Genomic DNA, 25,186 nt, shown 5'->3' with positions numbered 1-25,186 from the left:
GCTTGTTCACAATTTTAACATGGGGGTGGTTGTTCATTTAATGGAGGGACTTGTAGTACCAGACTTGAACGATACAAAGTGCGACCTGGCACACCGTAACACCACTTGGAACAAGCGGGTAGCTATCTCAAAAAACAATCAACAACTAAAAAAACCGTGACCTGGCATGTAGTAGTACACAATTTTAAACGATTGTTTTGATGGAGTGAAAAAGGAAAACTACGCCACTACGTATATATAGGCCGGAGCCTCCACGCTTGCTTGCTAGGGTTGCTCTATTCACACACTCTCATCCTCTCCAGATATAAACAAGATAGGGGTAGTAACACTGTCTTTCTCCCTTCAAAAAACACTGGCTTTCTATCCTCACTGCTGGTTACAGATCTGGACGTATCCCCCTCCGCCGGTGAAGGGGAGGAGGGGCAGCGTTTAGGCCGTCGTCGACAGCAAGGGAGGAGACCCACTGCCGACGGCACCGTTATCTCTGGCCGAGCGCCGGCACTGGAGGTCCTCCGATCCCTTCATCGTTGCCTGTGGGCGGATCCGGCCTCCCGCCGCCCACCTATCCACATCCCGTCGACCTTTAGGTATATCTTTGTTCGAAACCGCCTTAGCTCTACTTCCCCAGCTCGCTACGTCGCTGCATGTGCATCATTTTCTACCTCTCAGCCCCTCTCGATCGGATGGTCCAACGTCACTTTTTCTTCTTCTATTCTTATAGGTAAAGCTACTTCATGGAGTCGAATCTTGTACTCCTTCCGTCTGAAAATACTTGTCATTGAAATGGATGTATCTAGATGTATTTTAGTTCTAGACACATCCATTTTGATGACAAGTAATTCTGGACGGAGGGAGTACTTGGTTCAAACAAGAAATAAAGTGGGGGTGGGGGAATTTAGTATGTACATCGTACTTGGTACAAACAGGAAGGAAAGGGGGTGAAAGTAGTACAGACTGGTCATCCAACCGGTCTCTTGGCCGAAAAGGGAAATATAGGGGTAACGCTGTACAAAGTGGTATGACCAGGACTAGATTTGCTATCCACACATAGGAGTAGGTGTCTAGAGTGAACAAAAATGGGACCAACCCAGATATGTTTCTTGGATGTTTGTTTCTCGGGGCAACAAACTATGAATCACCACTTTATGCCTCTGTTTACGTACATGGTGCTGGACTGCTGGTGCACCCACTGTTCTTAATCTAATGTCCCTGGTAAAAATGAAGCCATGCCACTGTTATAAGCCATGACAAGTTTATCCAAATGTTTTCGCCTGTAATTGTTTGAGACTCTGACTGTTTCCTCTGTGCCTTTTTATGCAAACAGGGATGTCCAATTCACTTGGTTGCTGTTGTGACCTTTTGGTGCAGTGCACAAAACTCTTCTTAAAAGAAGTGACTCTTGTGCTATTTAACTGGAATGTCAGAATGGAACAGTTGGTTCATTTTGGTGGAACTGCACAAAGGGAGATCTGTGTTCTAATCCTCATCATCCATATTTGCGCCATAACATTCCTTTAGGTAAGAATGATATTTAATGCATGTGTTCATCTCTATTTTCTGACTGCCATGAGAAAATAATGATGTTTTTTACTAGTACACTTGTACTCCCTCACTGACAAAACCAATTCTGAATTAGAAGGCCAATCATGTACTTGGTTTCACCAACTGGTGAGGAGAAAGAGAAATAGAGCATGAAGAGGAGGAAGAAGAAGAAGAATAAATAGTGCCAAGGCGATCTTGCTGAAGCCAGAGGCCTCAGTCGAGGTCATTCAAGGGCTCCGGTAACGACTACCTTACATGTGAGACGATCCTCCAGGGATCCCTTCTACTTCTGCTGTCTCACTTAATTAATTAGGAGTACTTAAGTACCACTAATTTATTACTGCCTAATTTTCCTGTTGGAGTTAAACAAATCTTTAGTAGGACCCTATGCTGAATCATGTACGTGTGTATGTTTGTCTATGGAGGTGAATCATGTGGTGGAGCAGGGAGGGAATATTATTAGTGTCATGACATAATAGTGTTATTGTTTTGCATGTCAATTTATTGCCATTGGTTCAATGAGGTAATGTTTTGCGTATTGTCCATCATGAATTTGATGCTACTATTTGAGTAATATGCTAATGTCTTCCTATCCTTTCTCACTAAGCTAATGAAGGTTTCACCTTGTTCCTACTTGTGCAAACAGGGATCATGTTGTGCCAATCATACATTTTAGTGGAACTACACAAGACAATACAATGAACTGTATCCCAGCCAGTGCTTTAACTCTGATTGAAGTTCTTGATAATCTTTCGATATAATCTCAGCACTGGTAAACAAGAGTGATTTCAACCATACATTTGAAGTGCACAAAAATATATACTATTGTGTGATTCCAGTGGGTGCTTTATCATCTCTTATGGTACTACATGAATAAGCTTTTTTCTCAGGTTGGTACGGGCCTAAGGCCTTCATCCATATTAGTTTGTTGTCATCTCTATTTGTATCGTGCTACTGCCATGAGAAACTCCTTTATCTTTGCACGTTAAAGTTTTGCAACCTATGATAAATGGCAATGCTTTGAGTGTTGAGTTGAGCTAATTGGCACTGATTAAATAAACTAATACCTCTCCTTAAGCAAGACTACTATGTTGCTAACTTTACCGATTAAGATAATGAGGGTGCTTCTATTTGTTAGTGTGTGTTTCATCAACTAGTCCCACTATTACAGTAATCTCACTCTCTCAATATATGTGCCAACAGGGATGCTCGATTTTGGTGGAACTGCACAAAAACTTTGGGTGCTTCATTGCCTCGATAGCTTCTGTCCTTTCTTGTTAGTCGCTAATCTCGACTTGCTTTCTTCCTTTGTTGTCAGTCGCTTGGCTTATCTCGGCTTCTAGTCAAAGGAAATAGTAATTGATATGCTACCTCACACAGGTTGGTACTGGTCTTTATCCTGATTATTGTGCCTGTCATATGTATTAGTAATTTGGTATTGTGCTACTGTTTGCTGATTTCATAAAGGAGTAATTTGGAGCCTGAACTCGCAGGCAAATCATTACATCGGGTGATTTCAGTAGAACTACACAAAATGATCAGATGGACAGGTACTTATGCTACTGCTATGTACTCCAAAGTTCACTCAGACAAGCATCGATGTTGACAAGAAGTGCCTATATTCATTCGAGTATCATCCGGCGTCAACCAATTGTCAAACTCCAAGTATTAGGAGAGTGAACGCCAAAAATATTGCTTGGTGCATAGCCCAGAAAACGCAGTCCAGTCTTTGGTCCCAACTTGTGCCTTTTGGTTATCGGCACATATGGTAGCGAACTATATGGCATGGAGTCTAAAGATTCCAGACAAGTTGGTTGACGCGTAGATTCATCTGGCACTTAACCAGTCTGCACCAAGTTGGTTGACTTGAACTGCACAAAAAATTTGGGTGGTTCATTTTCTCAACCGCCTCCTTTCTCATCTGCAATGTAGAATTTTGGCGAGATACAGGACCAAGATGAGCCAGTAAACTAGTTGGATGAAAGTAGTGGCCAAGTTTCTCAAACCTCCCTCGGCATGAGGCCACTATTTGAGGATAAACCTACAAGCAAAGTTCAGATTGTCTGTGCTGCCTCTTATGTACTCGAAAGTTTACTCGTACAAGAACTAATTTTAGCAAGAAGTACCTCCGATTGAACACCATTTACCAGTCTGTACCCTAGGTAATTAAAGTTCGTCCATGGATCATATTGGCTGTGATCTCAATCATTTGGATGCATAAACATACTGAACATGTGTATATCTGAATCTTTTTGTGAATTATGTATGAATATTGTCGTGTGATCTATCAATCATTTGGATGCATAGATATGCTGAGCTTGTGTATATATGAATCTTTTGAGTTGTTGATAGTGAATGTTGGCTATGAATATGAACGTGTCCTGTGAACCTGAGTTTGATATGAATGTTTACCTTTTTTATTGTATTTGTGTGTGAACTTGTTAGTATGCCTACTGTGGGGTATAAAACGCAGGTCTCTTATAAAAGTAATGATGTGTCCAATTTATGTTTTCCCTTCTAACCACATCTTATATACTAGCAAAAGGGACCGTGCGTTGCAACGGGAAAAAATATGGCACACACTTACGTTCTATTCTTTTTTACCGGGTCTGTCATTACATGTGCTCCGATGTAATAACATCATAAATTACCAAACTGCCTTAGGAGTTTTTGTCTCAGGCACAACAGTGAGAATGATTGACAATATGAGCATCACCAGCCTGAAGAAAGTTGTTGCTGTTATGACCGGCATGGCCAAGAGGATATATGATGCGCACTGACATCCAACAACAACATTTCTCATGGTTTCATTTTTTTCTGAACCAGTGCTATATTTGATTATTTGGCACAAAAAAGTTGTAATTCTTTTACTCCAACTACGGCCAACATGGCTTGTCATTCTTCCAAAAGATGTCCCTTATGATATTTTTTCAGAAAAAGGAGTGCATTATCTCCTTGCTATCGTCTAACTGAAGGAAACTGAATGTGAAAATTTAAGTGTATATAGACTGACCCACTCGGAGTGCATACAAAAATATTTTTATCCAAGTTGTCAGTGCCAACACTGTACCTCCAATGTCCATCTGCATCTACACGTCTAGGTCTAATCTTAAGCAAGAATGAAACTACCAAGCAAACTGAGATAACAGCATGTAGCTGACCCCGGGCAGCAGGTGGTCAGGGATCATCAGCAGAGAAACATGAAGTCGACTGACGACCGCCGAGCATGGCCAGGCCCATCTCGCTCTCGTGGCTGCCGTGGTGGCTCCCGGGCCTCTCCGTGGCTCCTCCACTCCGAGTCCACAGCCCGACCTCGGCATTCCGCCTCCATCCTCCTCCACCCTTTGTCCCGCGTGCTCCTCCACACCTCCCTCTCCAAGCCGACGGGTCCGACCTTCCCCTCGCTGGATCCAGTCCACCACGAGCCTCAAGCCACCCTGCCGCCGTGCTCGTGTCCATGTCGTGCGTGGTGTAGAGGTGGCCAGTGTGTGGAACAGGCTGCGTTGCAGGCATCTGCGTGCTGCGCCTCCGTTTCCTCACCCCGGCGAGCGCCGGACTGAACAGCTTCGCGACGGACTGCCGTTTTGTTGTACAATTTCCCTTCGTTCTCATTCTGTGTTTGTTGATTCAAGAGGCTCGTTGTTGATATGCAATTTTCCTAGGTATATAAACTGGTAGACTTTCATGTAAGCAATCGAAGTGGGATTACTCCGAGTACATGTGTGAAAATCAGGTAAGGTACAGATACAGAAGCGTGCATGCAGGCCGAAACATGCATGCAAGCCCAATAAGAGAATGTGGACGTGGACCAATTGGATGGACAATGTTTTTAGTACCGCCTCGCAGCAATTGGACGGACTGTCGATCAAAACTAGCGGAAAAAAACTAAAAGCGTAAATTCACGGAAAGAAGCGTATTGTGACGGTGAACCCAAAGAGTCAATCTGTGCTTTATTATTAGGGAATGATTTATATTATTACTATTATCGTATATTTTATAGAGACTTATATATACATTATAAAAACATCCCATGTGTTATTAACTTATAAAAGTAAATGTTTAACGGAAGTTGGCAAGGAAAATCCTGGTTGTTTTTGACTCACAAGCAAGGAAAATCCTGGTGATTACGTACAAAAGCTTGCGAAGATTTTAAGGACCAATTTAATAATAACGCGCTCATTTTATATTCTGAGCAATAACTCGCTAATTTCTTAATTATATATATATAATGTGCCTCTCTGGTTTATTCTTTGATATTAATTGCTCCTTCCAACATAACATTATATATATAACGAGCCCACCTAATACGTGTATTTCAAGGAAGTGCAAATGGGATGGGATTTCTTAGAAAATATAAATGGGCCTGATTGACGCGAAATTATTTGTTCACCCAGCCCAGCAAATGGACTGTACATTCTAGAAAACATGGGTTAAATATATGCCACATTTTTGCAGGCTGACATGTGGGCCAATAGGTCGAAGCCTACGCAGGGCGTTGTCAACTTGGTCAACAAATGATTGTGTCATCCATAGCCATTGGATTTATATCCAACGGCCGACGTGCACCTTAAATCTCTCATCTTCTTCCTCCAGCATCATCGGGACCGCCTGGTTCGGCCTCCGGCGGCTAGCGGCTCTGCTTAGCATGCATCGCTGCGAAGCGCTACCCCACCGCCGGCCAGGCTATCCCTCCACCCCTCGACACCTCCTGTTATTCTCCACAGACTACGGCCCCACGCCGCAACAGAACTAGTTATAGCCCTTCTCCTCCTCTCAATCTGCGACTCCACTGCCGTGTTTTCCAATCTTCGAGTCGTTCCTGTCCGAAGCCTCGCCGTCGTCCACCGCCTCGCTGCGCTCGGTGCGGCGTGGTCAACAAACGAGAGTCATCGGAAGAGGACTGTATGTGGAGAGCCTGGCGGCTGGGACCCACGAGGTCCATGGTCGCACGCAAGGAAAGTTCCTCCTTATTAAGCTAAAAAAATGTTTCCTCCACCTGACAGCTAGGACCCACCGGTTGTATCTTCGCACGGAAGGAAGTGCCTCCTTGTTTTGCGAAAAAAATTATTCATCCCGTTGACAGCTGGGACCCGTCAGATTTGGTGACTGACTTGTGGGCCTACTAAGCCGACGTGTAAGCACGGCTTTGTCAACTTAATCAACAAATGATTCTAGCAGCTGGACCCTTGGATGTTAATCCAATAGCCGTGCTCCTTCTTCAACCTTTGTTCTTGCTCCTGTCTCCCATGGGCGGCACCGCGGCTATGCTGCCGCGAACCCGAACCAGTGAAGTTTCCCACTCCTCTCCATCTACGACTCCACTGCCCCGTCTTCCCCATCTTCGGGTCGTTCCAGTCTGGGTGCGCATGGCACGTTGTGGTCAATGTGGTCAACAACCAGAGTCATCGGAAGATGACTGTACGTGAGAGGCTGACAGTGGGGACGCACCATGCCCATGGACGCATGCATGCAACAGAATGCGACGAGGTCAACGTGGTCAAGGAACGACTTCCATCAGAAGTATACTGTACGTGGAGAGTCTCAGCTGGGTCCACGGCCGCAGCAAGTAAGTGCCTCCTTATTATGCGGAAAATAATGATTCCTCCAATTGACAGCAGGGACCCACTGGACGAGCCACCGTATTTTGTGAAAAAAACATTTTCCCCCTGACTGCTGGGACCCACCTGACGGGCCACCGTATTTCGCGAAAAAAACGTCCCCCCCGCTGTCAGCTCGGACCCACCGGAAGTGCCTCCTTATTACGCACAAAAAAATGAATACTCCCCCGGCTAGCTGGGACCCACCTTGGTGGGAGGCTGACTTGTGGGCCTACTAAGTTGACGGGGACGAAGGGCTTTTTCAACTTAGTCAATACGAATGATTCTAGCTCCAGTGACCGTACGATGTCCATCCAACGGCTGTAGTGCTTCTTCAACCTCTGGTCTTCTTGCTCCAGCCGCCCAAAGCAGCGCCGGTCGTGCTGCATGCTCCTGCTTCCCGTGGCCGGCTGTGCTGCCGCGGAGGCCTCACCGCCCCCTACAATTCCCAACGCTGGCCAGGCCCTGCGGCGACGGCAGCCTTACATCGCAACCGAACCAGTGAACCCTCGTACTCCTCTCCGCGCGGGCTTCCACTGCCGCGTCTTCCCCGGCTCCGCGTTGTCCCCTTCCTAGGCCTCGCTGTTGTCCACCGCTGTGGTGCTCTCCGCGCGGCGTGGTCAACGTGGTCAAGGAACGACTTCCATCGGAAGAGTACTGTACGTGCAGAGGCTGACAGCTGGGTCCACGGCCACAGCCCAATTTTTTTGTGATTTGCCAAGTAAGTCGCTTTGTCAGGCCTGTTGGGCTGCAAATCTTTCAAGACGAGGAGAGCTTTCATTTGGCTGGCCGAGAAAATGGCCCATCAGTAATGAGAAATGGTTGTACATTTTTAAAACACATCAAACCAGCAATTAGTTTCAAATATCTTTTTTTTCATTTCGAGATGTTAAATTACATTAATTTTTATGCGTGGAGAATTTTTTGGATTTTATATTGATATACATTTATTTTTAAAATCAGTTTGAATATGAGTCAAAATTTCGGGATTAAAAACAGTTCAGACCGCACCGAAATATGCAAAATTTCGTATAGTTTTTTAACCGTGGCCACAATATGGGCTGTAATGCTAACAAAAAGAATATGGGCTCCAAAAAAACCTTAAAAATTAGCAGATGGGCTGTAAATTATTAGAAATAATGGCAGATGGGTTGTATGCTGTTTTCCACAGATTTGAGGCTTTCCTAAAAAAAGGTTGACGCACAAGCAATGACTGTTGGATGTCCATCAAACGGTCGTCGTGCTTCTTCAATCTCTGCTCTTCCTGCTCCAGCCGCTCAAACAAGCGCCGGTGGGACTGCATGCTCCCTCCTCCCCGCGGCCGACTGTGCTTCCACGCAGGCCTCACCGCCCCACCGTACTCCCATCGCTGGCCTAGTCATCCCTCTACTTACCCACACCTGCTGTTATTCTCCGGCGACGGCAGACGAACCAGTAAACCCTCGTACAGTCGTACTCCCCTCCACGTGGGAAACAACTGCCGAGTCTTCCGTGCTCTCGGCGTGGCGTGGTCAACGACCGACACCCCCTGTTATTCTGCGGCAACGGCAGCCTCACACCGCAGCGAACCAGTGAACCCTCGTACTCCTCTACGCGTGGGCATCCACTGCCACGTCTTCCCCAGCTCCGCGTCGTCCCCTTCCTAGGCCTCGCCATCGTCCATCGCCCTGGTGCTCTCGGCGCGGCGTGGTCAACATGGTCAAGAAATGGCTTCCATTGGACGTGGACTATACGTGGAGAGGCTGACAGCTGGGTCCACGGCCGCAGCAAGGAAGTGCCTCCTTATTACGTGCAAAATAATTATTCCTCCACCTCATAGCGGGGACCCATCGGACGGGCCACTGTATTTCGCGAAAAAAATGTTTGCCCCTGACTGCTGGGACCCAACAGCTACATCTTCGCACGCAAGGAAGTGCGTCCGAGCAAAAAAAAACGATTCGCCCCCCTGACTACTGGGACCCACCAGCTACATCTTCGCAGGCAAGGAAGTGCCTGACAGTCGGGACCCACCTGGTCGAAGCGTATGTGGCGTTGTCATTCTGGTCGCTAACGTATACATACATATATACTGGTGGATGTAGAGGCGCGCACATGTCGTAGTAGAGGCGCATACGTGTCATAGTAGAGGCGCACACGTAGCATGTACACGTACGTATAGCGGCCAGGGTGCAAGAAAGAAAATACGGCCATGTATGTGTACATATGGGCGGGGTCTCGAACGCCTACTCGCGCATATGTACGGCCAGGGCTCGTGTACATGGCTGGGTCGGAACGGAGAAACAGTGTCGTCGTCATGTTCATGGGGAGGCAACGGAATGCGTCGTGTTCATCGGGAGGCAACGGAACGCATGGGAGCCAACCAGCTGGGTCGGAACGGAATGCATGGTCGTGTTCATCGGGAAGGCTTGGACGGAACGGGCGATGGAAACGAGGCCTGGCATACCGCACAACGGAGGAAACGGACCTCCTACGTTCGGAACGGGGTCCTGTTGATCGTGAGGGGTCTGGCGTACCGCAAAACAGAGCAAACGGACCTCCTACGGTCAAAACGGGGGTCCTGTTGATCGGGAGGGGTGTGGCGTACCGCAAAACGGACGAAACGGACCTCCTATGGTCGAAACGGGGGTCCTGTTGATCGGGAGGGGTGTGGCGTACTGCAAAACGAACGAAACTGATTTGTGTTGGAGCGCTACGGTCGAAATGGGGGTCCTGTTCATCGGGTGGGGTGTGGTGTACCGCAAAACAGGACTCCACGGGATACTGTTCATCTCCACCGTCGACCTCCTCCAGCCTCCACGGGCTACCGTCGACCTCCTCCAGCCTCCACGGGCTCCTGTTCATCCAGCCTCCACCGTGCGCTACTCCACCGGCTACTGTTCAACCACCCCTCCACGGGCACCCCTCCACCATCTACTATTCATCCAGCCCTCCACACCACGGGGTCCTGTTCAACCACCCCTCCACGGGCACCCCTCCATCGTCTACTGTTCATCCAGCCCTCCACCACACCACGGAGTCCTGTTCATCCAAAGGCAATGCCACCGCTCACTGTTCATCCCAGAGGCAGCATCGATCGGCTTCAGTTAGCAGCAGTAGCGAAGGAATCGCTCGATCGGGTTCAGTTAACAGCCATCGATCGATCGCTCGGGTTCAGTAACGTGTAGCCTGCAGTGCAATCGCTCGGGTTCAGTTAGAACCCAACGCCTCGCTTGGGTTCAGTTAGAGTCAATGCCTCGCACACATGCGTGTACGTGTACGAGAGAAACGCGCATCACTCGGCCCCCGACCTCCCACCGTAACCGGGAACTCCCCGAAATTTTCCTCCAGCTTGCTTCTACCATGGTTTTTTCCGTCATGGACGTCCCAAAGAATGTCATGCAGCTGCGGCTCCAGCTCTCCCAAGGCGAAAAGCCCATTTGCTGTCATGATTTTTTGTCATAGAAGTAGGAGCCCACCACATCTATGATGATACCGGGTTTTGTCACAATTATCGTCATAGAAGTGTCATATGTATGTGAAAGCACAAGTGCTCCCTAGGTGGTTTTGATAATTGATGAGAACATATCTCTTGTTGGACTAACATTTCTCTCTAGCATGTTTCAGGTAAGTTCAACAATGGAGTGGCATGGACTAAAGGTTGTGGGAACTCCTTCAAGATTCTAAGGACAAAGGATTGGCTAAAGCTTCAAGCTCAAGACTCTTCATTTTATATTTTAGTGATCCAAGATCACATTGAGTCCATAGGAAAAGCCAATACTATTAAGGAGGGATGAGGTGTTGCTTAATGAGCCTCTTGCTTCATGTGCTTAGTGATATGCTCCAAAACCCTCAACTACTTTCCCATATCCACATATGACCTAAAATCTAAGCCAAACTCGGTCCTACCGATTCTTCCTATCCGGCGCCACCGAGTTTCACTTGTCATTAGCCACTGCCAAACCCTAGCAATTCGGTTCTACCGATAAGGATCTCGGTCTCACCGAGATGGGATTGCAAACTCTCTGTTACCTATTGCAATATTCTCGGTCCCACCGAGATATGCAATCGGTCCCACCGAGATTGCAATGTAAACTCAGTGTTTCCCCTTTGTAAATTTTCGGTCTCACCGAGTTCCATTCGGTCTCACCGAAAGAGCAAATCGGTCCCACCGAGTTTGCCTGACCAACTCTCTGGTTAGCTAATTACCAAATTCGGTCTCACCGAGTTTGTGTAATCGGTCTCACCGAGATTACGTTATGCCCAAACCCTAACCGAATCGGTCCTACCGAGTTGCATGTCAGTCCCACCGAAATTCCTAACGGTCACTAGGTTTACTATTTCGGTCAGACCGAGTTTTCTGATTCGGTCCCATCGAGATTGGTAAATTGTGTGTAACGGTTGGATTTTGTGTGGAGGCTATATATACCCCTCCACCTCTTTCTCATTCAGTGAGAGAGAGCCATCAGAACACACACACCATTCCAACTCATATGTTCTGAGAGAGAACCACCTACTCATGTGTTGAGATCAAGACATTCCATTCCTACCATATGAATCTTGATCTCTAGCCTTCCCAAGTTGCTTTCCACTCAAATCTTCTTTCCACCAAATCCAAATCCTATGAGAGAGAGTTGAGTGTTGGGGAGACTATCATTTGAAGCACAAGAGCAAGGAGTTCATTACCTACACACCATTTGTTACTTCTTGGAGAGTGGTGTCTCCTAGATTGGCTAGGTGTCACTTGGGAGCCTCCGACAAGATTGTGGAGTTGAACCAAGGAGTTTGTAAGGGCAAGGAGATCGCCTACTTTGTGAAGATCTACCGCTAGTGAGGCAAGTCCTTCGTGGGCGATGGCCATGGTGGGATAGACAAGGTTGCTTCTTCGTGGACCCTTTGTGGGTGGTTGCTTCTTCGTGGACCCTTTGTGGGTGGAGCCCTCCATGGACTCGCGCAACCATTGCCCTTGGGTGGAGCCCTGTGTGGACTCGCGCAACCGTTACCCTTCGTGGGTTGAAGTCTCCATCAACGTGGATGTAGGATAGCACCACCTATCCGAACCACGGGAAAAACATCTGTGTCTCCAATTGCGTTTGATCTCTCCAAACCCTTCCCTTTACATTCTTGCAAGTTGCATGATTTACATTCCGCTGCTCATACACTCTTTGCATGCTTGCTTGATATGTATTGCGTGTGCTGAAATTGCGAATAAACCCCACTTAAACCGAAAAAGCTTAAAGATTGCAACTTTAGCACTAAGTGTCTAATCACCCCCCCTTTAGACACATCTACTTCTAGATCCTACAAGTGGTACCAGAGCTTTGGTCTCCATTGCCTTGGTTTAATCACCATTGGAGGAAGATGGATGTGTCTACTCTAGGGAGTCTTATACATAGAGTGCCTATTCTTGATGGAAAGTATTTTCATGAGTGGAAAAATGAGATGCTTGTAATCTTCAATCAATATCATTTGAACAAGTATATTGCTAGCCCTTGTGCACCCCATATTGATCCCTTGCATCCTACCCTAGATGAAGATATTGACATGATTCGCAATCTTAGAACTATTGAGCTCATCATTAGAGGATTGCCCAAAGATTTGATTGCTAGTTTGCCTACTCAAAATTGCGCCTATACTATATGGAAATTTCTTGGGGAACGGTTTCCCAATCACTTCTTGAAAACTTTGGATGAAATTCTCCATAAATCTATTGCCTTGAGTAAGATGAACTCTAGTGATCCTAGTTTTGGCAAATGTCTTCTTGAACTTGCAAATCTTAAATATGCTAAAGGAGATGTTGGAATCATTAATGATATCATACTCAAAGCTATAGGAATTCATAAAAGTAACCACTTTGATCATTTATCTAATGAATTACCCTCTCTAGGAAATGATGAGTCACAAGATCATGATGAACATGAATATTATGATGATGATGATAGTGACTCCGATCTTGATAATGCAATGAGACATTTTGGTCTTATGGAAAATCTTCGGGGATATGAATCAGGAGGAAAGGAATGGGTCCTTGATAGTGGATGCACTGATCATATGACCGCAGATGAAGAGATGTTCCGTGAACTTGCTAAAAACAATGGCCCACGAAAATATGTCACCTTTGGTGATAATTCAAAGGGTAAAGTGATTGGCCTTGGTAAGGTGGCCATCTCACATGATAGTTCCATTCAAAATGTCATGCTCGTTGAATCTCTTGGCTACAACTTACTTTCAGTATCTAGACTTGCTGATTTCGGTTTGAATGTCGTATTTACTGAGGTAGATTGCCAAGTATTTCGTCGAGACAATCATAAAATGGTCTTTACGGGTATGCGTAGAGGTGATCTTTACATTGTCGATTTCTCTAAAAAGGCACAACCTAAAACTTGCTTTGTTGCTAAATCCTCAAAAGGTTGGTTGTGGCATAGACGACTAGGTCACGTTGGCATGAGAAACCTTGACAAGCTTATTAAAGGAAATCATATCCTTGGGGTTAACGATGTCATATTTGATAAGGATATACTTTGCAGTGCTTGTCAAGCAGGTAAACAGGTTGGAGGAAGACATCCCGTGAAGAACATCATGACCACAAGGAGGCCACTCGAGCTGCTTCACATGGATCTTTTTGGTCCCAACGCCTACAAGAGTCTCGGTGGAAATTCCTTTGGTCTAGTTATAGTTGATGATTTTTCAAGATTTACGTGGGTGTTCTTTCTTAATGACAAGTCGCAGGTCCAGAAGATCTTCAGAAACTTCGCTAGGAAGGCCCAAAATCAGTTTGATGTGAAGATCAAGAAGGTTCGGAGTGACAACGGAACGGAGTTCAAGAACACAAATGTGGACACCTTTCTTGACGAAGAAGGGATTTCACACGAGTTCTCGGCTACATACACACCTCAACAAAATGGAGTTGTTGAGAGGAAGAACCGGACGCTCATCGAAATGGCAAGAACGATGCTTGATGAATACAAGACGCCAAAGCACTTTTGGGCAGAAGCGGTTGAGACAGCTTGTCACGCAACAAACCGCTTATATCTTCACAAGCTACTCGGCAAGACGGCATACGAGCTCCTCACCGGTAACAAGCCTCAAGTTGGATACTTTCGAGTATTCGGCTCAAAGTGCTACATTCTTGATAAGCATCGTCGTTCAAAATTTGCTCCTAAATCTCATGAAGGTTTTCTACTTGGTTATGGCTCAAACTCTCACACTTACCGTGTCTACAACAATTTCACCCGAAAGGTTGAAGAGACGGTAGATGTGAAGTTTGATGAATCTAATGGCTCGCAAGTAGAGCAATTGCCAATTGATGTAGGAGACAAAGACCCTTCGGAAGCAATTTAAGACTTGTCCATTGGGAAAATTCGTCCAACGAAGGTGAAGGAGAGTACCTCATCCGTCCAAGTGGAAGCTTCTACTTCACAACAAGGTGAACCAAGAATCGACACGGAAGCATCCACAAGTGGGACACACCAAGATGAAGAAAACGAGGAAGTACGTCAAGATGAACATCAACAACCTCCTTCTCCACCACGACAAGAGAACGACGACGTCAACAATGAAGAAGGCCAAGAAGAAGAACAAGATGAAGAAGATGTTCAACGAAGACCCAAGCAAAAGCTCTCACGAGTTCGAGCAAGAATTGCCAAAGATCATCCAGTCGAGCAAATCCTCAATGATATACAAACCGGGAGAATCACTCGCTCAAGAACTCGTTTAGCTAACTTTTGTGAAAACTATTCATTCATCTCTAGCATTGAACCAATGAAGGTTGAAGAAGCATTGGAAGATCCGGATTGGATAAACGCTATGCATGAAGAGCTACATAATTTTGAGAGAAACCAAGTTTGGACATTGGTTGAGAAGCCCGACAACAACCACAACATCATTGGTACCAAATGGGTGTTTCGCAACAAGCAAGATGAAGATGGACAAGTGGTCCGCAACAAAGCACGTCTCGTCGCCCAAGGATACACACAAGTCGAAGGTATGGACTATGGTGAGACGTATGCTCCCGTTGCTAGACTTGAATCCATTCGCATCTTACTTGCCTATGCTAATCACCATAATATCACCTTGTACCAAATGGACATTAAAAGTGCTTTTCTAAATGGAGAAATAGAGGAGGAAGTTTATGTCAAACAACCTCCTGGCTTTGTCAATCCTAAGAAACCAAATCATGTTTACAAACTTCACAAAGCTCTTTATGGTCTTAAACAAGCTCCTAGAGCATGGTATAAATGCTTGACCAAGTTCCTTACTACAAGTGGTTTTGAAATTGGTAAAATTGATTCTACTCTTTTTACTAAAAAGGTTAATGGAGAACTATTTGTATGCCAAATTTATGTTGATGACATCATATTTGGTTCAACTAACCCTCTCTTTAGTGAAAAGTTTGGAAAGCTAATGTCAGAGAAGTTTGAGATGTCTATGATGAGCGAACTCAAATTCTTTCTCGGGTTACAAATCAAGCAAACTAAGGAAGGTACATTTGTCTCTCAAACAAAGTACACCAAGGACTTATTCAAGAAGTTCAATATGCAAGAATGCAAAGGTATGTCTACACCCATGCCTACTAGTGGACATAATGATTTGACCAAAGATGGTGAACCTGTTGATCAAAAAGTTTATCGCTCTATGATTGGTTCATTGTTATACCTATGTGCTTCACGTCCCAATATAATGCTAAGTGTGTGCATGTGTGCACGATATCAAGCTGCTCCTAAAGATTGTCATCTTAAGGCTGTGAAAAGGATAGTGAGATATTTAATCCTAAAAGGTCTTCTTTTGATCTTGTTGGCTATTCCGACTCAGATTATGCCGGAGACAAGGTTGATAGAAAGTCCACTTCGGGTACTTGTCAATTTCTTGGTATATCTCTTGTGTCTTGGTCTTCCAAGAAACAAAACTCGGTATCCTTATCCACCGCCGAAGCGGAATACATTGCCGCTGGTTCATGTTGTGCTCAATTACTTTGGATGACCCAAACTCTTAAAGATTATGGGATTTATGTGAAACATGTTCCACTGCTTTGTGACAATGAAAGTGCTATCAAAATTGGTCATAATCCTGTACAACATTCTCGAACTAAGCATATTGAAGTTCGTCATCATTTCATTCGAGATCATGTTGCTAAGGGTGACATCAATCTTAAGCATGTTCGCACCGATAAGCAATTAGCGGATATATTCACTAAACCGCTTGATGAGAAAGTGTTTTGCAGGCTGAGAGGAGAATTGAACATCATTGATGCTTCGAACTTGGAGTAGAAACTCCATGGGATCCATGCAAGACATGAGCTTATGACTAATCCATGATGTATCTCTTATGATAACTATCTTATGTCTTGGATATATTTGCACCTTGCATGTTGTCTAACCCATGTAGGTGCTTGGTTGAATCTAATTCCATGAGATTGCGACTCACTCACATCTTGAGCAATCTCTACATCACCAAGACTCTACACAATGGTGGTTAAAGACAAGGAAGCACGAAACCATTCAAACATATCCTTTGACAAATTCTATGTTAAGCCTCATGATTGTCATTTTTGGATACACAAGTGCTCTTCCTTGCAAGAACTAACCCATGTAGGTAGATGAACTCAAACTCCAAGTGGTGCTCCCAACTCTTTATGAACTACATCAATCTTGAGCACCCACACAAGTTCAACTACATGAGCAAGAACCACATCACCACCCAAGGTATGTTATTCCATCTTAGAGAAGCTTTACTCCAAGACATGAGTCAAAGCAACTCAACAAGATGTGAATACATCAAGATGCTTAAACGAAAAATGGTAACCCCATTTTGAGCTTAAACGATGAGTATGACCTATGATCAAGTGTTCTCACTTGACTCCTAAGTCAATGTACTCTAACATAGGTGACTATGTCACCGCCCAATTCTAGATGAAGTTCTCTTGTGTTCTTTTCTGAGTTACTGCATTTGTCCCTTGCATATTTGTTTCCTTCTTTTTCAAACAAAACAAAAACAAAAACTTCATCTAGAAACTTTCACTCTTTTCCCTTTCGTTCTTTTTCTGCATATTTCCGCATCAAATTCCTTGCAAATCCTTCAGCAAATTCATTGCAAATCTTTGTGAGATCTTACTTGACTAATGAGCTGAGGTGACAAGTGTTTTTCTCTGTGATGAACTCGGTTTCACCGAATTGCCATTTTCGGTCCAACCGAATCCCTTAGGTACTACCGGAACATGCCACTCGGTGCCACCGATTTCGCAACAGGAAAAACAGTTTGCCACATATTCTATATTTCTTCTGATCCAGCTCCACTCAATGAATCTTGTCCTCTACAAGCATCACAGTTTTATTCCCTGCTTTGTACTGAATCTCAAGGACCAAACCTATACGACGGATTCCAGAAAGCCCTTCTTGGAAATTGATGTCAAAGGGGGAGAGAGAGATCACATCAAAGCTTATCATCAGGGAGAGAGAGATCACATCAAAAGAAAGTACTAAGGGGGAGAGAATACTCAAGGATCCCATATATTAAGGGGGAGAAAGAAATCTCCAAGGGGGAGAGAATACTCAAGGATCCCAGATGCTTGATGTTCAAGAGGAGAGATGCCACATGTCTTTTTGGGGGAAAGACATGTTCATATGAACTCATTTGAGTTAAGTTCTATTCATATCTTTCAGCTCTGATTTTCTGTTTCCTATCTTCTCCCAATATCCCATGTACGATTCAGGGGGAGCAAGACACCTAAGGAAAAGAAATCAGTCAAATTCATTGCATATCTTTATTCTTGGGGACATGTTGAATTCAATATGGTACCTTGTACTCACTCTCTACATGTCATCCCAGTCTTGGTATTCTTGTGGTTTCTTTTGTTTGCTCTGGCTAGTGGATGTACCTGTGTTATCTAACCTTGTTTGTGCAGGTTCATTCCATCCTAAGCCAACTCAAGACCACAAGGTAAGTATATGCATCAAAATCATGAGTATGAGGAATTCTTGCTTATGTACATACTGTTTGCAAGAAGGACTCATGAGCATGAAGGTATTTTCCTTGATAATCTTTTGCTCTGATGCATATGGCCAAGATGCATGTAACACATTGCCTACTCTGTCATTGTTATGTTCTCACATGTCTCTATATTTCATATTTACATGAGTGCATGCATGTAGGGGGAGCCTATGCTCGTTACATGTCCTTCCAAAGCTTTACTTGCTGTTCTTTATATCTTTATCTAAAGCTTTGATGTATGTTGCCATCAATTACCAAAAAGGGGGAGATTGAAAGCACAAGTGCTCCCTAGGTGGTTTTGATAATTGATGACAACATATCTCTTATTGGACTAACATTTCTCTCTAGCATGTTTCAGGTAAGTTCAACAATGAAGTGGCATGGACTAAAGGTTGTGGGAACTCCTTCAAGATGCTAAGGATAAAGGATTGGCTAAAGCTTCAAGCTCAAGACTCTTCATTTTATATTTTAGTGATCCAAGATCACATTGAGTCCATAGGAAAAGCCAATACTATTAAGGAGGGATGAGGTGTTGCTTAATGAGCCTCTTGCTTCATGTGCCTAGTGATATGCTCCAAAACCCTCAACTACTTTCCCATATCCACATATGACCTAAAATCTAAGCCAAACTCGGTCCTACCGATTCTTCCTATCCGGCGCCACCGAGTTTCACTTGTCATTAGCCACTGCCAAACCCTAGTAATTCGGTTCTACCGATAAGGATCTCGGTCTCACTGAGATGGGATTGCAAACTCTCTGTTACCTATTGCAATATTCTCGGTCCCACCGAGATATGCAATCGGTCCCACCGAGATTGCAATGTAAACTCAGTGTTTCCCCTTTGTAACTTTTCGGTCTCACCGAGTTCCACTCGGTCTCACCGAAAGAGCAAATCGGTCCCATCGAGTTTGCCTGACCAACTCTCTGGTTAGCTAATTACCAAATTCGATCTCACCGAGTTTGTGTAATCGGTCTCACCGAGATTACGTTATGCCCAAACCCTAACCGAATCGGTCCTACCGAGTTGCATGTTAGTCCCACCGAAATTCCTAACGGTCACTAGGTTTACTATTTCGGTCAGACCGAGTTTTCTGATTCGGTCCCACCGAGATTGGTAAATTGTGTGTAACAGTTGGATTTTGTGTGGAGCCTATATATACCCCTCCACCTCTTTCTCATTCAGTGAGAGAGAGCCATCAGAACACACACACCATTCCAACTCATATGTTCTGAGAGAGAACCACCTACTCATGTGTTGAGATCAAGACATTCCTTTCCTACCATATGAATCTTGATCTCTAGCCTTCCCAAGTTGCTTTCCACTCAAATCTTCTTTCCACCAAATCCAAATCCTATGAGAGAGAGTTGAGTGTTGGGGAGACTATCATTTGAAGCACAAGAGCAAGGAGTTCATTACCTACACACCATTTGTTACTTCTTGGAGAGTGGTGTCTCCTAGATTGGCTAGGTGTCACTTGGGAGCCTCCGACAAGATTGTGGAGTTGAACCAAGGAGTTTGTAAGGGCAAGGAGATCGCCTACTTTGTGAAGATCTACCGCTAGTGAGGCAAGTCCTTCGTGGGCGATGGCCATGGTGGGATAGACAAGGTTGCTTCTCCGTGGACCCTTTGTGGGTGGTTGCTTCTTCGTGGACCCTTCGTGGGTGGAGCCCTCCGTGGACTCGCGCAACCGTTGCCCTTGGGTGGATCCCTGTGTGGACTCGCGCAACCGTTACCCTTCGTGGGTTGAAGTCTCCATCAACGTGGATGTAGGATAGCACCACCTATCCGAACCACGGGAAAAACATCCATGTCTCCAATTGCGTTTGATCTCTCCAAACCCTTCCCTTTACATTCTTGCAAGTTGCATGATTTACATTCCGCTGCTCATACACTCTTTGCATGCTTGCTTGATATGTATTGCGTGTGCTGAAATTGTGAATAAGCCCCACTTAAACCAAAAAAGCTTAAAGATTGCAACTTTAGCACTAAGTGTCTAATCACCCCCCCCTTTAGACACATCTACTTCTAGATCCTACAGTATGACAGAAAAATAATTCGTTCGGCCCAAAATGTCATGGATGTGTCTTCTTTTGCAGTGCTTGCTGAAAAGCTCTTATATTGACTCTTTCCTATGTTATGATAAATTGCAATTGCATCAATGACTAAGATTATAGTTTGTTAGTTTTCAATGAAGTTTATGATTCATACTTGAAATTGTGATTGAATTGTTACTCTAGTATAAGAGATCATATGACAATAATTATATAAGTTGCTGTTCTAAGAATGATCATGATGCCCTCATGTACGTATTTTATTTTTATCGACACCTCTATATCTAAACATGTGGACATATTTTTCGATTTCGGCTTTCGCTTGAGGACAAGCGAGGTCTAAGCTTGGGGGAGTTGATACGTCCATTTTGCATCATGCTTTTATATCGATATTTATTGCATTATGGGCTGTTATTACACATTATGTCACAATACTTATGCCTATTCTCTCTTATTTTACAAGGTTTACATAAAGAGGGAGAATGTCGGCAGTTGGGATTCTGGGCTGGAAAAGGAGCAAATATTGGAGACCTATTCCGCACAGCTCCAAAAGTCCTGAAACTTCACGGAAGCTATTTTCAGAATATATAAAAAATATTGAGCGCAAGAAGTTCGTAAGGGGGCCCACACCCTGGCCACGAGGGTGGGGGGCGTGCCCTACCCCCCTGGGTGCGCCCCTGCCTCGTGGGCCCCTGGTGGCCCTCCGATGCCCATCTTCTGCTATATGGAGTCTTTCGTTGAGGAAAAAATCATAAGCAAGCTTTCGGGACGAGACTCCGCCGCCACGAGGCGGAACCTTGGCGGAACCAATCCAGGGCTCTGGTGGAGCTGTTCTGCCGGGGAAACTTCCCTCCGGAAGGGGGAAATCATCACCATCGTCATCACCAATGCTCCTCTCATCGGGAGGGGGGCAATCTCCATCAACATCTTCACCAGCACCATCTCCTCTCAAACCCTAGTTCATCTCTTGTATCCAATTCTTGTCTCTAAGTCTGGAATTGGTACCTGTAGGTTGCTAGTAGTGTTGATTACTCCTTGTAGTTGATGCTAGTCGGTTTATTTGGTGGAAGATCATATGTTCAGATCCTGTATGCATATTAATACCACTCTGATTATGAACATGAATATTCTTTGTGAATAGTTACGTTTGTTCCTGAGGACATGGGAGAAGTCTTGCTATTGGTAGTCATGTGAATTTGGTATTCGTTCGATATTTTGATGAGATGTATGTTGTCTCTCCTCTAGTGGTGTTATGTGAACGTCGACTACATGACACTTTACCATTATTTGGGCCTAGAGGAAGGCATTGGGAAGTAATAAGTAGATGATGGGTTGCTGACAGAAGCTTAAACCCTAGTTTATGCGTTGCTTAGTAAGGGGCTGATTTAGATCCATATGTTTCATGCTATGGTTCGGTTTACCTTAATACTTCTGTTGTAGTTGCGGATGCTTGCAATGGGGGTTAATCATAAGTGGGATGCTTGTCCAAGTAAGGACAGCACCCAAGTACCGGTCCACCCACATATCAGATTATCAAAGTACCGAACGCGAATCATATGATCGTGATGAAAACTAGCTTGACGATAATTCCCATGTGTCCTTGGGAGCACTTTCCTTCATATAAGAGTTTGTCCAGGCTTGTCCTTTACTACAAAAAGGATTGGGCCACCTTGCTGCACTTTATTTACTTTTGTTACTTGTTGCTTGTTACAAAATATCTTATCACAAAACTATCTATTACCTATAATTCCAGTGCTTGTAGAGAATACCTTGCTGAAAACCACTTATCATTTCCTTCTGCTCCTCGCTGGGTTCGACACTTTTACTTATCGAAAGGACTACGATAGATCCGCTATACTTGTGGGTCATCAGCGCCTTGTAGGGCGTCGGAACCAGCATCTTCGTCAAGCACGGGATGGCTGGGTCCTCGGGCAGCAGAGCCGGACACTGAATCCGCTCCGCCTTCTTCGTCCAAGCCTAAAAGAACAAATGGGAAAGTTCAGACACCCTCCTTGAATAAGCAAGTAAGGAATACACCTTGAAACAACGGAAAACTTACCGAACTGGCGGGATGAGCCAGGTCATGCCCACGATCCTCGATGGTCTTTGGCCACGTCTCGTTGGCCTTGAAGAGCACCTTCCAGATATCTTCGTGTGTAGTTCCGAAGAACCGTTGCAGGGTCTTGTGCTCGGCCGAATCGAACTCCCATAAGTGGCAAGCCCGGCTCTAGCATGGAGGATCCGGCGAATTAGCATCACCTGAATCACATCAACAAGCTGGACGTTCTTGTCTATCATGCTCTGGATGCGCGTCTGAAGCGCTGTTAACTCGTCCGACGAGGACCAGTCCAGGCCCTTCTCTTACTAGGAGGTAAGCCGCATTGGGGCCCCGGATTTGAATTCGGGAGCCGCCGCCCAGGAGGAGCCGCGAGGCTCTGCGATGTAGAACCACAGCTTCTGCCACCCCTTGACGGTCTCCACGAAGGTGCCTTTGGGACACGGGACGTTGGGCATCTTGCTCACCATGGCGCCTCCGCACTCTGCGTGTTGGTCGTCCACCACCTTCAGCTTCACGTTGAAGATCTTAACCCATAGTTCGAAGTGGGGTGGAATGCGGAGGAAGGACTCACACATGACAATGAATCTCGAGATATTGAGGAAGGAGTTTGGGGCTAGATCATGGAAATCTAGCCCGTAATAGAACATGAGTCCGCGGACGAAAGGGTGGAGAGGAAACCCTAACCCACGGATGAAATGGGGGATGAATACCACCCTCTCATTGGGCTTCAGCGTGGGGATGATTTGCCCCTTGGCCGGAAGCTGGTGGGCAATTTCTTTCGCCAGTTACCCAGCCTCCCGAAGATCGGTGATGTTCTTATCCTTGACGGAGGAGGCCATCCACTTGCCTTGCGCTCCAGATCCAGACATGGTCGAGTGCTTTCTTGAGGCGGAAAGGATGAGGACTTGGGCGTTGGAGCTCGAGAATGGGAGGGCAGAGAGAGAAAGAAGGTGTGGGGTGAAAGAAGGGAATCCTTATCTCCTTATAAAGGCAGTGAATATCAAGCGCCTCCCCACTCAACTTAAAACTCGCCTGTTCCCAAGGGCTATGCAAATGGCACGGTTGGATTACCCATGCTCGTATTGATGAGAATCTCGTAATAAGGGGACATGATCTCTACTTTGACATGACGTGCCAATGAGACCGCATCTCGAAGCGGCAGGCTGAAAAATGGTTTGAAATAATTACCGGGTAGTGATGTCGTGTCACATTATCAAAAATTGTTAGCATATTGGACTCATGAAATATTATACTCTCTACGGTGGTGTGTGATACTTGTTTTGCAGATCCGGACATGTTAGTCGTATTCGAAGACTGTGTTGGAGTATTCAGAGGAGGAACCCGTCTTGCAATGCCGAAGACAATCTGCGTGTCGGACACCTCGTCTTTGAAGCCTGGTTTGCGGGCTACTGAGGGAGTCCTGGACTAAGGGGTCCTCTGGTGTTCGTCCTGTTGGACATGGGCCGGACTAATGGGCTACAAAGATACAAGACCGAAGACTCTCACCCCTGTCCGGATGGGACTCTCCTTGGCGTGGATGGAAAGCCTGGCGTTAGGATATGAAGATTCCTTTCTCTATAAACGACTTTGTATAACCCTAGTCCCCTCCGGTGCCTATAAAAACCGGAGGGCTTAGTCCGTAGGGACAATCATAATCAGATAGGCTAGACTTCTAGGGTTTTAGCCATTACGATCTCGTGGTAGATCAACTCTTGTAACCCCCATACTCATCAATATTAATCTAGTACGACGTAGGGTTTTACCTCCATCGAGAGGGCCCGAACCTGGGAAAACATTGTGTTCCCTGTCTCCTGTTACCATCAACCTCAGACGCATAGTTCGGGACCCCCTACCAGAGATCCGCTGGTTTTGACACCGACACCACCTACCACCTCCGGCCTCCCCTGCCACGCCTCGCCAGCACCGGCGCTGCCCGCTATCGCCGGAGCCGGCCGGAGCCTCTCCGCCTCCCCCTGCTACCCGTCGTCGTTGCCTTCCACTTGGCTGTGCTCCGCACCTCCCCAGGTCGCGCTCGGCCGCGGCAGGCCCCCGCTTGTGCTCGCCCAGGCGTCCGCCCGCTGTAGCCCCTGCTGGCTGGTGGCGCCGCGCCCAGCTCCCGGCAATGGCCTCTGTTGCCCGTGCCTGGCCGATCAACTCTTCAGCTTAGCGGGGTTAACCCACATTTTAATTTAAGCGTTACCCCACTGTGACACTGACACGTGGGGCCCCACCCCCTGTTAAAGTTAAAAAAAGAAACAGAAAAATTAGTTAAATAAATAAATTAATTAATTAACTTAATTAATTTGTCTAATTACCTAATTGATTAATTAGTTAACACTAATAGAAACTGACATGTGGGTCCCCTGCCTAGTTGACCAGTCAACTGGTCAATAGTTGACCTGGTCAACGGGGCCCACTATCAGCCTCTGGTGGGCCTGCTGTGTGCACTCTGCTGGGTGCACATAGCAATTTCACCTTTTAATTTGAATTAGAAATAATTTTAGAAATTGTTAAATTTAGGAAATTCATAGAAAACAACCCGTAACTCGGATGAAAATACTTTGTACATGAAAGTTGCTCAGACCGACGAGACGAATCCGAACATGCAGTCCGTTTGTCCGCCACACGTCCCTAGCATAGCGAACATGCAAAAATCCCCCTTCATTTCATCTGTCTGGAAATGTTAAACACCGGGAATACTTTCCCGGATGTTTTCCTCACTTCACCGATATCACCTACTACTGCTTAGGTCACCTCTGGCATCGCGTATTGCCATGTTACGCTTTGTGATGCTTTGATTGCTCTGTTATTTATTGTGTTCCCCCTCCGTTACTTCTTTCCAATAGACCCCGAGACTGCCGGCGACCCCCAGTTCGACTATGGTGTTGACGATCCCTCCTTCTTGCCAGAGCAACCAGGCAAGCCCCCCCTTGATCAATCCGATATCGCCTATTCCTTCTTTCTACTGCTTGCA

This window comes from Triticum dicoccoides, chromosome 6A, assembly GCF_002162155.2.
Source record: "Triticum dicoccoides isolate Atlit2015 ecotype Zavitan chromosome 6A, WEW_v2.0, whole genome shotgun sequence".
NCBI lineage: Eukaryota > Viridiplantae > Streptophyta > Magnoliopsida > Poales > Poaceae > Triticum > Triticum dicoccoides.
Note: the sequence above shows the minus strand (reverse complement) of the source record.